The sequence below is a fragment of the Panthera onca genome, chromosome C1 (assembly GCF_046562875.1).
Source record: "Panthera onca isolate mPanOnc1 chromosome C1, mPanOnc1 haplotype 2, whole genome shotgun sequence".
Taxonomy (NCBI): Eukaryota; Metazoa; Chordata; class Mammalia; order Carnivora; family Felidae; genus Panthera; species Panthera onca.
This window is the reverse complement of record NC_138346.1, coordinates 153,499,292-153,511,640: the sequence shown is the minus strand read 5'-3', so window position 1 is coordinate 153,511,640 and position 12,349 is coordinate 153,499,292. Positions and strand designations below refer to the sequence as shown.

General features: G+C 37.7%; 1 long non-coding RNA gene across 2 annotated transcripts in view; it reads right to left on the bottom strand.

Annotated features, from left to right (window-relative positions):
- The window catches only part of LOC144617236 (uncharacterized), a 94,479-nt gene that overhangs the window by 5,033 nt on the left and 77,097 nt on the right, over positions 1-12,349 (bottom strand). For both annotated transcript variants that reach the window (XR_013557536.1, XR_013557535.1), the window contains exon 3: positions 9,435-9,605. This is a non-coding gene — a long non-coding RNA (uncharacterized LOC144617236). The remainder of the gene's footprint in view (positions 1-9,434; positions 9,606-12,349) is intronic.

The following is a 12,349-nucleotide window of genomic DNA, read 5'->3' as shown; positions in this document are numbered from 1 at the left end:
TTAATCCAAATTTTCATATTAAGAAGCAGTATTGTTCAGAGAGCTTAAGTGGCTTTCCTCAAGCTACACAGAAAGTTAGGTAGCACCACAAATAGAACTCATGTTCTGAATGTAGAAACAAGAGAGTGAAGACTGGAGATTCACATATGAGAAACAGAATAATTTGGATTTTGAGATTTTATGAAATGATGATTTTCAGCTAACGCTGAATACGGATAGATAGGAGAGTCCATGGAAACCATGGGAAGGTCTTCCACAGCTGTGTGAGTCATTCTTTTTCTAGTTTCCTTTATCTTTCAGACATTTTCCACATGTACAGTCACTTACACTACTGTTGTCACGTTTCCCAGTTTGTTTTGTTTGTCTGTGACTGTGCATGTTTGTCTGTGAGGGTGTGCGTATACTTTGATGCTGGATGCAGGAATAACCACCACCCCTGAAGGGGGTCCAAAATAGGACCCAAGAATAAAGATTTAAAAAGAGATTTTGGGGGGGGAAATTGCAAATAAAGATTATTATAAGAAAGTTTATAAATAATATTATAGAATCATTTCTGGGCCTCCTGGGTGGCTCAGTTGGTTGGGCATTAGACTTTGGTCATGATCTTGTGGTTTGTGAGTTTGAGCCCTGTGTTGGGCTCTGTGCTGACAGTTCAGAGCCTGGAGCCTGCTTGGGATTCTGTGTCTCCTCTGTCTGCCCCTCCCCTGCATGTACTCTGTCTCTGTCTCTCTCTCGAAAATAAATAACTGTTAAAAAAAAGAAAAAGAATCATTTCTGATTATTTTTACAGATAAGTATGTTTTCATGGGGCACTCTTCAAAAAAAAAAAAAAGCAATGAGAGTCTCACATGTTAAGTCACTTCTGAAGTCAATTCGTTCACTTGTCTTTGTCCAGAATTTTTTAAATTGCATGAAAATCCCAGATTCAGTTAGGTAGCCATTAAGGCTACATGTTTTATTAAGATGTCAGGAAATGAAAGTCCTAAAACTTTTGAGATTCTAGAAGCAGTATAAGAGTTGGAAATTTTGTGAGTGATGTAAGCGCACTATATGTGATGTTGAACGAGCCACATTGCAAATGAGTTGAAATTGTGCAATTCTGAGTTTTTGTTTATCCTCAAGGGTATATTGTTTTTATATTTTAAAAACATAAATATAACAAAGTACAGTATCAGAGGCCCTTTATAGAGTCACATTTAGTGGTGCAAACTCTGAGTTGCTATAATATAAAGAACGGTATAACTTGAAGGTAACAAAGCAGAAAAACAAGGCAAGAAAAAAACCCATGCATTTTATGTAAAGTATTTTGGCTTACAGTATTCTAAAGAGGGCAAAAAATTGCTGGACTGTAACATTCACATATTGTTTATGAACATACTAACAGCAAGATCTGGGATTCACAAACCCGTCTCGGTCCATTTATTTTTCATCAGTACTTCTGTCCTTTCCTCTATCCTCTAAACAATACGTTGAAAACAGGAGACGTATAATCAGTGGTTTTCAAGATTCATTTTGATAGAAATAAAATCAAGTAAACTTGCTTATATTTTCCAGTGGTGAACCACACTATATTTTATTCTAGCTTCTCTTAATGCATCGATTTTATCCCCTGTCAGTGTGGGATCACTTTAAAGAAATAATTTTGTAACTACTTTTAAAGTACAAAAATTTACATCTCAATTTTCATCTGTTTTTGTGACTTAAGAATATGCAGCAATTTTCAAGTACTGTAAAAATGAGACACATAATAATGTAAAGTGAACAATGAGAGAGAAATCTGGGTAGTAAGTTTGATATGTCAATAGATTAAGAACTCTTTGGTTTCTCATGCTGCATTTTCAGATTTCTTTTTAAGGAGAAATCTTCTTTTACTTTCTTCCTATTTTTTTTTTATAAGATTTAAGAAATCCTCCCAAGATTCTGCAAGCTCCTTTTGGGGGCTTTCCATAATAAGGGCTGCAGGCTGTTACTTCAGGTGACTGTGAAATCTTCTTCATAGAAGTCAGTTGAAATTATGCTCATAGTAATCATACTGAATTTACTCTGAGAATAGATAGAGCAAATAAATATGTATAGGATCAATTTTTACATTCAATCAAATATTTGCATTTTGCTCAAATAATTAACATGAGGATGAAAATGATCCTGCGAAGCACATTATCCACATTTATATAGCATGCAATACTTTACCAGGGTTCAAATATTATCATTATGCCTGATGTGCACATGTGAAAGCAGATCTTAGGAATGAAGCATTTATAGTAAACATCCATATGTTTTAGTAAACACAATTGCATGCTTTCCAGAGTAAACAAATGTGTGAATTCCTTAAATGGTACTGAGAATTAAAATAGTCACTCTTTTTATATCCCTAAAAGAAAAGAAAAAAAAAAAAAACTAAGTAGCATGCTTTGAGATTGCAATGAAATAACAGTGATGAAAACAGTGACAAGAACCTATTTGGATTTAAGCCCCTTCCTCCCCCCACCCCAACCCCACCCCCCACACACTCACACAGGACCATCATACTAAGCCTACAGCTTGGGTCCTATTATCTTCATATTTTACAGAAGTCTTACCTCAGAGAGAAGCAATTTAGTAATTTTCAGGTCATAACTGACCCAGTAGAACATAAGCTCTAGTCTTAAAGAACTATACTATATTAAAGAATTCTACTAAAGCTAACGCTTTCATACTATTTACGAAGTTGAGACATTGGGCGCTTTCCTAAGTGTTTTCCACATATTGAGTCATGTAATCTACCCTATTTGGTTGATTCCATTATGGTCTTCATCCTCCTGATGAGGAAACTTTAATCAATAAGAAATTGTAAGTGGAATTTGGGCTGAAGTCGTAGATTAGTAAAAAAAAGGGTAACAGTTGATTTCTACAGCTTTCTTGACTCTGAAGTCTCTGTCTCTTGTAATAAGGATGTCTTTTTACTTTTTAGGCCAGACAGGGTATTTTTCACATGGGAGATTTGTTTCCTGCTTTCAGGGTGGACAGGGGAGGCTTGGAGTCTCCTTGGACTGGTTGCTTCCCAAGCTTTAATTCAAAGTAGTCGATATGCCATTATGGTATGTTTGGGGACAGCCTGCTCTGGGGCCCTTCACTTCACTCTCGATGGTGGTATACCGGGATTCCCAGTGGTAATAAAACATGATGGCATTTCTCCCCTCTTTCAGTTAGGGACTTCGCTGTCATGAGACCCTTCACATTTTTAGGACTTCACGATCTCATGAATTAGGGGTGAAATTTTGCCATTTATTAAAAGTTTACTTTTGGGGTAGCTACCCCTAGGAAAGTACCCTAGTAAGGTAAGTACTTTTAGACCATCTATTAGGCTGTCTCTTCAAGAAAGAAATCACAGGAAACAAGAGGTATACAAAAACATTACTGTGGAGAATAATGAAAACACTTTGCATGAAAAAGTCATGGGAATTGAACTATGGTTAAAGCAAGAAAAAAGGAACTATATAAACTCAATTGCTTCATAAGTGTCCTCCCAGTGTCCTTCTGGACTTGCTGCATCCCTAGACTAGGAATCAGGGGGATCAGGACTCAGGCAGAAGTTCAGGAATATACTGTCAGGGTTGTAGCAGTGCTCTTTCCTCCCCCATATGAGCAGCATTGTCAGGATCCCAGCCATTTTCTAAACCTTCCCCGGATAAGACAGGCTCTGGGAGCATCACGAAACCAACCATTTTAGGTGTTGCTGGGACTCATTTTCCACAATTGTGACTACATTTATTACAGCTGTGGGAACAAACTTTCTTAAATCTCTTTCATGTTTTCTTTTCTTTCTTTTTTTTTTAATGTTTATTTATTTTTGACAGAGAGACAGGGTGCAAGCGGGGGAGGGGCAGAGAGAGAGGGAGACACAGAATTTGAAGCAGGCTCCAGGCTCTGAGCTCCAAGCTATCAGCACAGAGCCCATCATGGGGCTCGAACTCATGGACTGCGACTCGGATGCTTAACTGACTGAGCCACCCAGGTCCCTTTTTAATGTTTCCTTATGCTAAACAAAATTCTTAAAGAAAGAAAATGGCTTTTTTACACTGGTGGCTAAATGTCTTTAAGCTTACCCTCAGAGCCTAGCCTCCTAGTCCCTGGGCCAGGTTTCACCAACAACTTCCAGCTTATGATTTTTGAATCGAATTTATAACTAGCCTCCTTAGAAGGCCTCACCTTGGTTCCTGATATAATCATTTCTCCCAAACTCAAAACCCTGAAAGCTCTTTTTTTACTGAATTCTATAATACCTTGAGCACCTTTGAAACTTATTAAAGTAGGATACTAACTTATTCAATAGCTGTCCAATTTTCCCCTTCAGAGAGTGATGTTTCCCTCATATGTGAATCCCCCCATAAGGAAAACACTACATGGCATGTTGACAACTATTGACTCTGAGGCTCTTTCACTCTTTTGCAGATTTTACATTTCTTTTTTTAATGTTTATTTATTTTTGAGAGAGAGAGACAGAGAGAGAGAATGAGCAGGGGGAGGAGCAGAGAGAGAGGGAGAGAGGATCCGAAGCAGGCTCTGAGCTGACAGCTCAGTGTGGGGCTCAAACTCATCATCTGTGAGATCATGACCTGAGCCAAATTCAAACACTTGGACACTTAACTGACTGAGCCACCCAGGCACCACTCTTTTACAAATCTTAAAATCCTGGCCAAATCTAGACCTCTCTGGTTCACTTACAACAAATTATCTTCCCCTTAAATGGAGGGAATATTGTCAAGCATTGCCAACCCTTATGAGTAAAAAACTAAATACGTCTTCAGGACACTCTAGCAACTTGGTATTTCGGGTATATAAATACCAAGTGTTAGTATCATAGGTTACCAGTAAAACAAAACAAAACAAAAATTTCTTAGTTATAAGTAAAGGTAAGATAGGTCAATGGAATGAAGCTTTATTTTTCATTACTGACGAGAAGGACCACCTGTACATTTTGATCAGTTCCAGGCATTTTGGGAAGTCCCTTAAAGCTGACCAACAGGCCACAGAACATTCTTCAAGAATCATTGCAATAGACCATATTTATGCTTATCTCAAGGAAGTAAAGTTGAACAGCCCACCTCCTTTTCATCTCAAGTGATACTATTTTTTAAAAAAAACAATAGACATTGCTTTTTATGTTTCAAAAGCACCGTGGGCTTTATGGGGAGCACAAGAAGATAACATATCTTCCAATTTTGAAAAATGTCCCATTGCATTGCAGCTGTTCTCTCCCGACTTTGCATTCTTCATTTGGTGAAATATCACCATTTACCACAGATATTCACGCACCAAATCTCTCTTCTTTCTTTCTCTCATATAAGCAAATGCTGTCACCTCTACCTATAGATGTATCTCAGATTTATTCACTACCACATTATCTAAGCCCTGGTCTCCCCTGGGTGCTTTCAACAGCTGCCTGATTAGACCTTCTATTTTTCTTTTTTTGTTTTTAAGTTTTACTTATTTTGAAAGAGAAAGAGAGAGCGAGAGCAAGCTTGAGCAGAGGACGGGCAGAGAGAGAGGGAGAGAGGGAACCCCAAGCAGGCTCCCACGCTCTCAACACAGCCCCACTCAGGGCTCAGTCTCACAAACCATGAGATCATGACCTGATCCAAAATCAAGAGTTGGAAGCTTAACTGAACCACCCAGACCCCTTGACCTTCTATTTTTTTTCATATTTATTTATTTTTGAGAGAGAGAGAGAGCACAAGCAGAGGAGGGGCAGAGAGAGAGGGAGACACAGAATCTGAAGCAGGCTCCAGGCTCTGAGCTGCCAGCATAGAACACAATGAGGGGCTGGAACTCACAAACCATGAGATCATGACCTGAGTGGAAGTCAGACGCTTAACTGACTGAGCCACCCAGAGCCTTCTTGACCTTCTATTTCTGTGCTTCCTTATTCTCTCTGCCCCATAGAGTGATCTTTCCAAAATGAAAATCAGATCATAACACTTTGATGGTCTCAATGACCCATGACCCAGAAACCCACATCCTTCCCCAACAGCCTCATCTCCTACCCTTGCTCTCCTCATTCCCTCATTCGAGGGGGTCAAATGGCCTCCTTGCTGTTCTAGAACACACCAGAAATGTTCCCACCTCGAGCCTTTACACTTGGACTTTTCTCTGCCTGGAATGTTTTCCCCAGGACTGCGGCTTACATCTTTGCTGCATTTGTGTCTCATTCTTATGACACTTCCTCAGAGATCTCTTTCCTAAACAGCCTATCGCAAATGCACATTCTATCACACTTCATTCCTTTACCCCACATCACGTTTTTCTGCCTAGCCCTTGTCACTATGTAACATTATATTGTATGTTCAATTCCTTTAATGTTTATCAGCTGTCTCCCCCAACTACAATGTAAGTTCTATAAGGCAGGGACTTTTTAATTTATCTCTGTAGCCCTAGTTCCTAAAAGAGTTTCTTGGATACAGGACATGTCCAGTGAATATTTTTTTTAATTTTTTTTTTTTTTTTTTTTTTTTGTAGAGAGAGGAGGACAGAGGATGTGAAGGTGGCTCTGTGCTGACAGCAGAGAGCCCGATGCAGGACTCGAACTCATGAACCATGAGATCATAACCTGAGTCGAGGTCGGGTGCTCAACCAACTGAGCCACCCAGGTGCCCCTCAGCAAATATTTCTTAAGTGAATGATGGCTATATTTACACCTTCACTTAGGTCATTGTTGGGATTGATTTAGATAACTGCCTAATGCCACATTCAGGTAGCAAATTACTGGAGAGTTTCTCTAGAATTCTTACTCATTTGTAATACACTTGATTTTCATAGGCTCCAGAGACCCAGTGACCATATTCGAATCTAGCATGAAACCAGGAAGACAGGAGGTCTGATTTCAATTTCCCTCATCCCCAGCTAGCCGGACAATTAGGTTTCCTGATTTAATCGTTTTTTTTTTTTTAAAAAAAAAAAAAAAAAGCTATCTCCTCACAATCTACCCACCCCAGAACACTCTAAGAGATTTGAATCTCCAACCAAGGACCCCTATTCATAATTTTGAATGACAAGTATTGTAACCACACTCCATCCCTTAATTTTGCTGTTCCTGGGGAAGAAAAAAACCTGATGTTTAGGAACCAAAAACTTTAACAAGCCTCTGTCTTTATTTCATATGACACTTTGACTTGGTAGATAGAAGGATTGCAGATTGGAACTGAATTATATCTCAAATGAGCTAAATATATTCTAATAGGTGAAAAATATTTAAAAGACATATCCTAGCAATATCATGCAACTCTAATCCAATAAGAACTTTTTCAACTTTTCTAAGTAAAAGAGTTTGGATTTTTTTAAAGACCTATAAGCACTGTTAAAAATAATTTTACTGAAAACAGTTGAATAATTAACATCAGAATATGTCCTAATAATTGGAAACATGGTGTAGGAAATATGGATATTTTATATTTTTATATTTGTGATGAAAATTAATAAAGAAGGTAACACTAACTATAATACCATGTGACAGGGAATGTTACAAGCATTTTATAATCACTCTCTTCAGATTTGACTCCAGCAGCACTGTCTCTTATGTGGGTATTAGTGAGAGCTTCACCACCTTGTCCATCGGCTACTGCCCTTGACTCCTACAGCCTATTTTCAGTATAGCTGCCCAAAGATGCTTTAAAGACTAAGCCATACCATATTGCTTTCCTGCTCAAAACTTTGCTGCTTTGATGACTTTCTACCTCTTTTAGAGTAACATGAAAAATGCTCTCATGTCCTACTAGATCCTATGTAAGGCAGCCCCCAGGACCTCCCTGATATCATCTCCTTGCTCAGGCTGGCTTCTGTGCTCCTTCTAAACTTTCCTGGCATCCTCCTTCCCCTGGGTCTTGCTACTTGGTATTGTCTCTGCCCGGAACACTTCCTCCAGATGTTTGCATGACAGCTTATTTTTCTTCCTTCAGTGCTTTGCTAAAATGTCATCCTCTCACTGACACCTTCTCTGACCACACAGTTTACAAATGGCAGTCCCCACCCCAATATTTTTTTCTGCCCTCAAGTTCCTTCCATGCTAGAACTTATCACCAACCTCCATATACATTTACCACTAATTTCTTTGTTCCCAGCCTCTACCGACTACAATACAGACTCCATGGGGGGCTTTTTTGTCTGTTTTATTCACTCTTATAACCCCAGTCCTTAGAACAGGGGCTGGTACAAAATAGCTAATAAATATTTGTTATATATATATATATATATATATATATATATATATATTAAACAATAATAAGATTCATTACCTATGTACTTAAATGGATAAAATCCAAAACACTGACATAAGGATGGCAAGGATGTGAAGCAAAATATCACTCATTCATAGCTAGTGGGAATGCAAAATGGCACCGCCACTTTGGAAGACAGTTTGGCATTTTCTTACAAGGCTAAACATACTCTTACTGTCTGATCCAGCAATGGTGCTTTTATCCAAGGGAGTTGAAAACATGTCCGCACAAAACCTACACAAGACTGTTTATAGTGGCTTTACTCATAACCACTAAAACAACCAAGATGTTGTTCAATAAGTGAATGAATAAACAAACTATAGCACATCAACGTGATGGAATATTAGTGATAGAAATAAATGCGTTGTCAGGTCACAAAAAGTCATGAAAAAATCTTAAATATATGTTGCTAAGTGAAATAAGCAAGTCTGCAAAGGCTACATACCATATGATTCCAACTATGTAACATTCTGGAAAAGGTAAAACTATGGAGAAAATAAAAATACCAATAGTTGCCAGGGCTTTTGTGGAGGGAGGTAAGGATGAAAGGGTAGAGCACAGGAAAATTTTAGGGCAATGAAACTATTCTGTACCATATTGTATTGGTGAATACTTGGCATTAGATATTTGTAAAAATCCATAGAATGGTATTAACTCAAAGAATGAATCCTTATGTGAATTATGGGCTTCAGTTAATAATGTGCCAATATTGGCTTGTCAGTCATAACAAATGTACCACACTATGCAAGATGTTATTAAGAGGGGATTGGGAGTAGCAAGTACACGGGAACTCTCTGTATGTCCTGCACAATTTTTTGGTAAACCTAAACTTGCTTAAAAAAAAAAAAGTTTATAAAGTTAAATAAATACCTTTATTTTGGGGCTCCTGGGTGGCTCAGTGGGTTAAGTGTCCAACTTTGGCTCAGGTCATGATCTCACCATTCCGAGTTTGAGCCCCGTGTGGGGGTTCTGTGCTGACAGCTCAGAGCCTGGAGCCTGTTCCAGATTCAGTGTCTCCCTCTCTCTCTCTCTCTGCCCCTTCCCTGCTCATGCTCTGTCTCTCTCTCAGAAAAATAAATAAACATTAAGAAAAAAAAGGAAATAACTTTATTTTTAGTCAATACTTTTAGTTCCCAATTTGGTAATAGACAAGTAGATTAACTTGTTTAATTCTCACAAACTCACCTTGATGTAGTTTCTATTGTTGTCCCATTTTGAAAATGGGGAGACGGCCTTGCCCAGGCTATGTGACTCTTGTCCAAGCTCATGTGGCTAGTTCTTGGGAGCCATAGGTGTGGAATCCAGAATGGATCATCTCCAGAGGCAGCACTCCCGATTTTACTCTCACCAAAGGCACTAAATATACAAGAGAAATATAGTGGTAAAAGAAGAGCTGTAGTCAGACATGGACACTGAGGTATATTTCCACCACATGTGCAGAGATGGTCTGTTCCTTGCGGTCAGAGAATGAAGGCATCTGTACGTAGTAGCTGTGCTGAGAAGGACATTACCATTCAGGAAGGAAGTCTGATGGTTTGTTGTCATTGCTTAGTATCTCTGCTGTTGCTTTTGAAAACAATTTGATCACTGTTGACGTACACAGTCTTTTGATGATAACTATGAACATTTTCTATATTACTGCATAGATCTCAATACAAACAGATTCAGAGATACATCTTTTCTAGTTTGCTTTTTAATTCATCGGTGGACCTAACATGTGTCTGCTATAGAGGGAAGGATGGGTTATCTAATTTTTGTAAAGGATTTTTTAATATACCTGAGGGGACATTTATGTAAAATTAAAAATATGGCAGGATGAGTCATTGAGTGTGAAACAGAATTCCAGTTGGCTGATGGGCCCCGCAGGCACATCGCTGAGGGCTTTATGTTATTCTTCTTTAAAGCAGTTTCTAGATATCCTGTTATCATGACAATCGTTCTCAAAGTCTGGATCTTCAAAGTGACCTTTTCCCTGTACTGCCCAAAATAGAAATTTCACTCCATCTCTGCCTGTGGCAGTAATAAAACAACCCTGATATACAGCCTCTTTCCAGATTATACAGTTTATAATAGGATATCATCATAACTTCTTTCCAAAGTATAATATCCATCCAATTAACCTTGAATATTTTTAAAGAAAGCTCACAATAGAAAAGATAATTGCATAGTTGTCAAAAATTATGACTAACCAGGTACAATAGAACAAGTAAAATAATTCCTATCAAAAGATTAACATTTACCATGTTGTACTAATGAAACGTATTGTAAGAGATTTTAAAATAAATAATTGGAAAAATGGTAAATAGTCATTGCATGCAAAATATACAACTCAAATGAACTAAAATGGTAGAAAAATACATTAAATATAAAGAAATACAGTCTCTGTATTTAACATAGGAATATGTCCTGTCATCTAGAAATTAGTTTCCCTAAATACTTGTTAAAGAAAGAACATATGAAAAAAAAAAATGCTTTCCTTGCCCCTTTGTGGTGTCACGAGGTTATTCTAAGAACAACTTTCTCCTGGATCTCCTTACCAAAAGTCAAAGACGTTAAGGTACAGTCCTTGGTGAGAAATAGCAAGGAAAACCTTTCACACATATAGAAATGGAGAAAATTGCTAAAGAAAGAGAAAAAAACCCCCTTGACAGATAAGCAATAGCTCTGCTTACACAGTAATTTATGGTAATATCAGAAAGCTTTTGATAAAATTTCACACATATTGCAGGGTAGGACATTGAAGAAGATAAAGGACTCAAAGAGATAGGGGAAAATTAAACCATTTATAAGAGGGGGAAGTATTTTGTAAAAAAATTTTGGCAAGTGGTTTTGATAGTCATAACAATTTATGTAATTTCTGTGTGCATTAGGCGCTTGCTGTCTGAGAAGTGGCAGCCTAACATTTCCCCCATTGCTACAAAAAGTAATTTTTGAGAATAATAAATATGGAAAGCTTTGAAAATACGCACACACACGCGTGCACGCGTGAAACTTTTGTAACATATTCGGTAACGTTTGTGAGCAAAATTTCTATCATTTGACTAGTTTGGATCTTTTAAACTCTTATCTTTATTTTATTTGATAGCAAATCAATTTTCCAATAAAATAATTTTGCCTTTGGGGTAACATAATGAAAAAGCAATTTAAAATATATTCCTATAAATACCAAAAAGTATTTTCACACTAGGTGAAATATTTACACAAGTTGCTACTTCCTTTCTTTTTATCGGAAAAATAATAAGCCTTAATTTACGCATGTCTCCATCAACCCCTGAAGCCTTTATGAAGGTCAAACCTTGAATATAACATATTTGCCATTCTATGGAATTTTATGTTTTGAATTTTAAAGTTCTATTTGAGGCTCTGGCTTCACCTTCTATACTAAAATATATAAATGGCAACATTAAGGAGTTTTTAAATGTTTAAAAAATATTCTTCAATGACCATGTTCAGTAAGGTGGCTCTGTCTTCTTCTGAACTACAGTGTATTTTTGGCTGGTGATTATCATTGTTACTCAGTGATTTCTCTCAACTCAGTTTCTGACCACAGCCACTACAGAAAGCTTCAGTTTAGGAAACAAAAGATTCTGTCCTTCCAAAAGCATATTATGAGAACTCTTATTTGTTTCTAAAGAAAACTAAGAGGAAAATTGGGAAAAAGTAATGCCAGTTTGTCTCTGTTCTCCCTAACAAATTTCTTCTGAGGCAGAGCTTTAATGAGTAGTTCTAGAAACTTCTTAGACAATGTATGTCACTGAACAGAATGGCTGACCCTTTCAAGCTGGCTGATTCTATTCAATAAAGATACTATCAGAATCTGAAGTAACTGGTTTGAGTTTTTAAAGTATTTCGAGGAAATATTTTGTAAGAGTGGGAAGCATATTTTAATGCCATTCCCATGTTTCCCTGAGAACAAAAGCTGATCTGCAAGGGCGTTGAAAGCATTACAGGCTAATTTCATTGCAATTTTGGGAGCTGGGAGGGAGGCTGGGAGACCAGGAGGTGGGTGAGGGTTCAAGAACATTGAGGTGAACACTGTTGACCCTCTGGAAAATCGCTAAGTGCTGGAACCCACTCTAGAAGGCTCATGTTTTGAACCT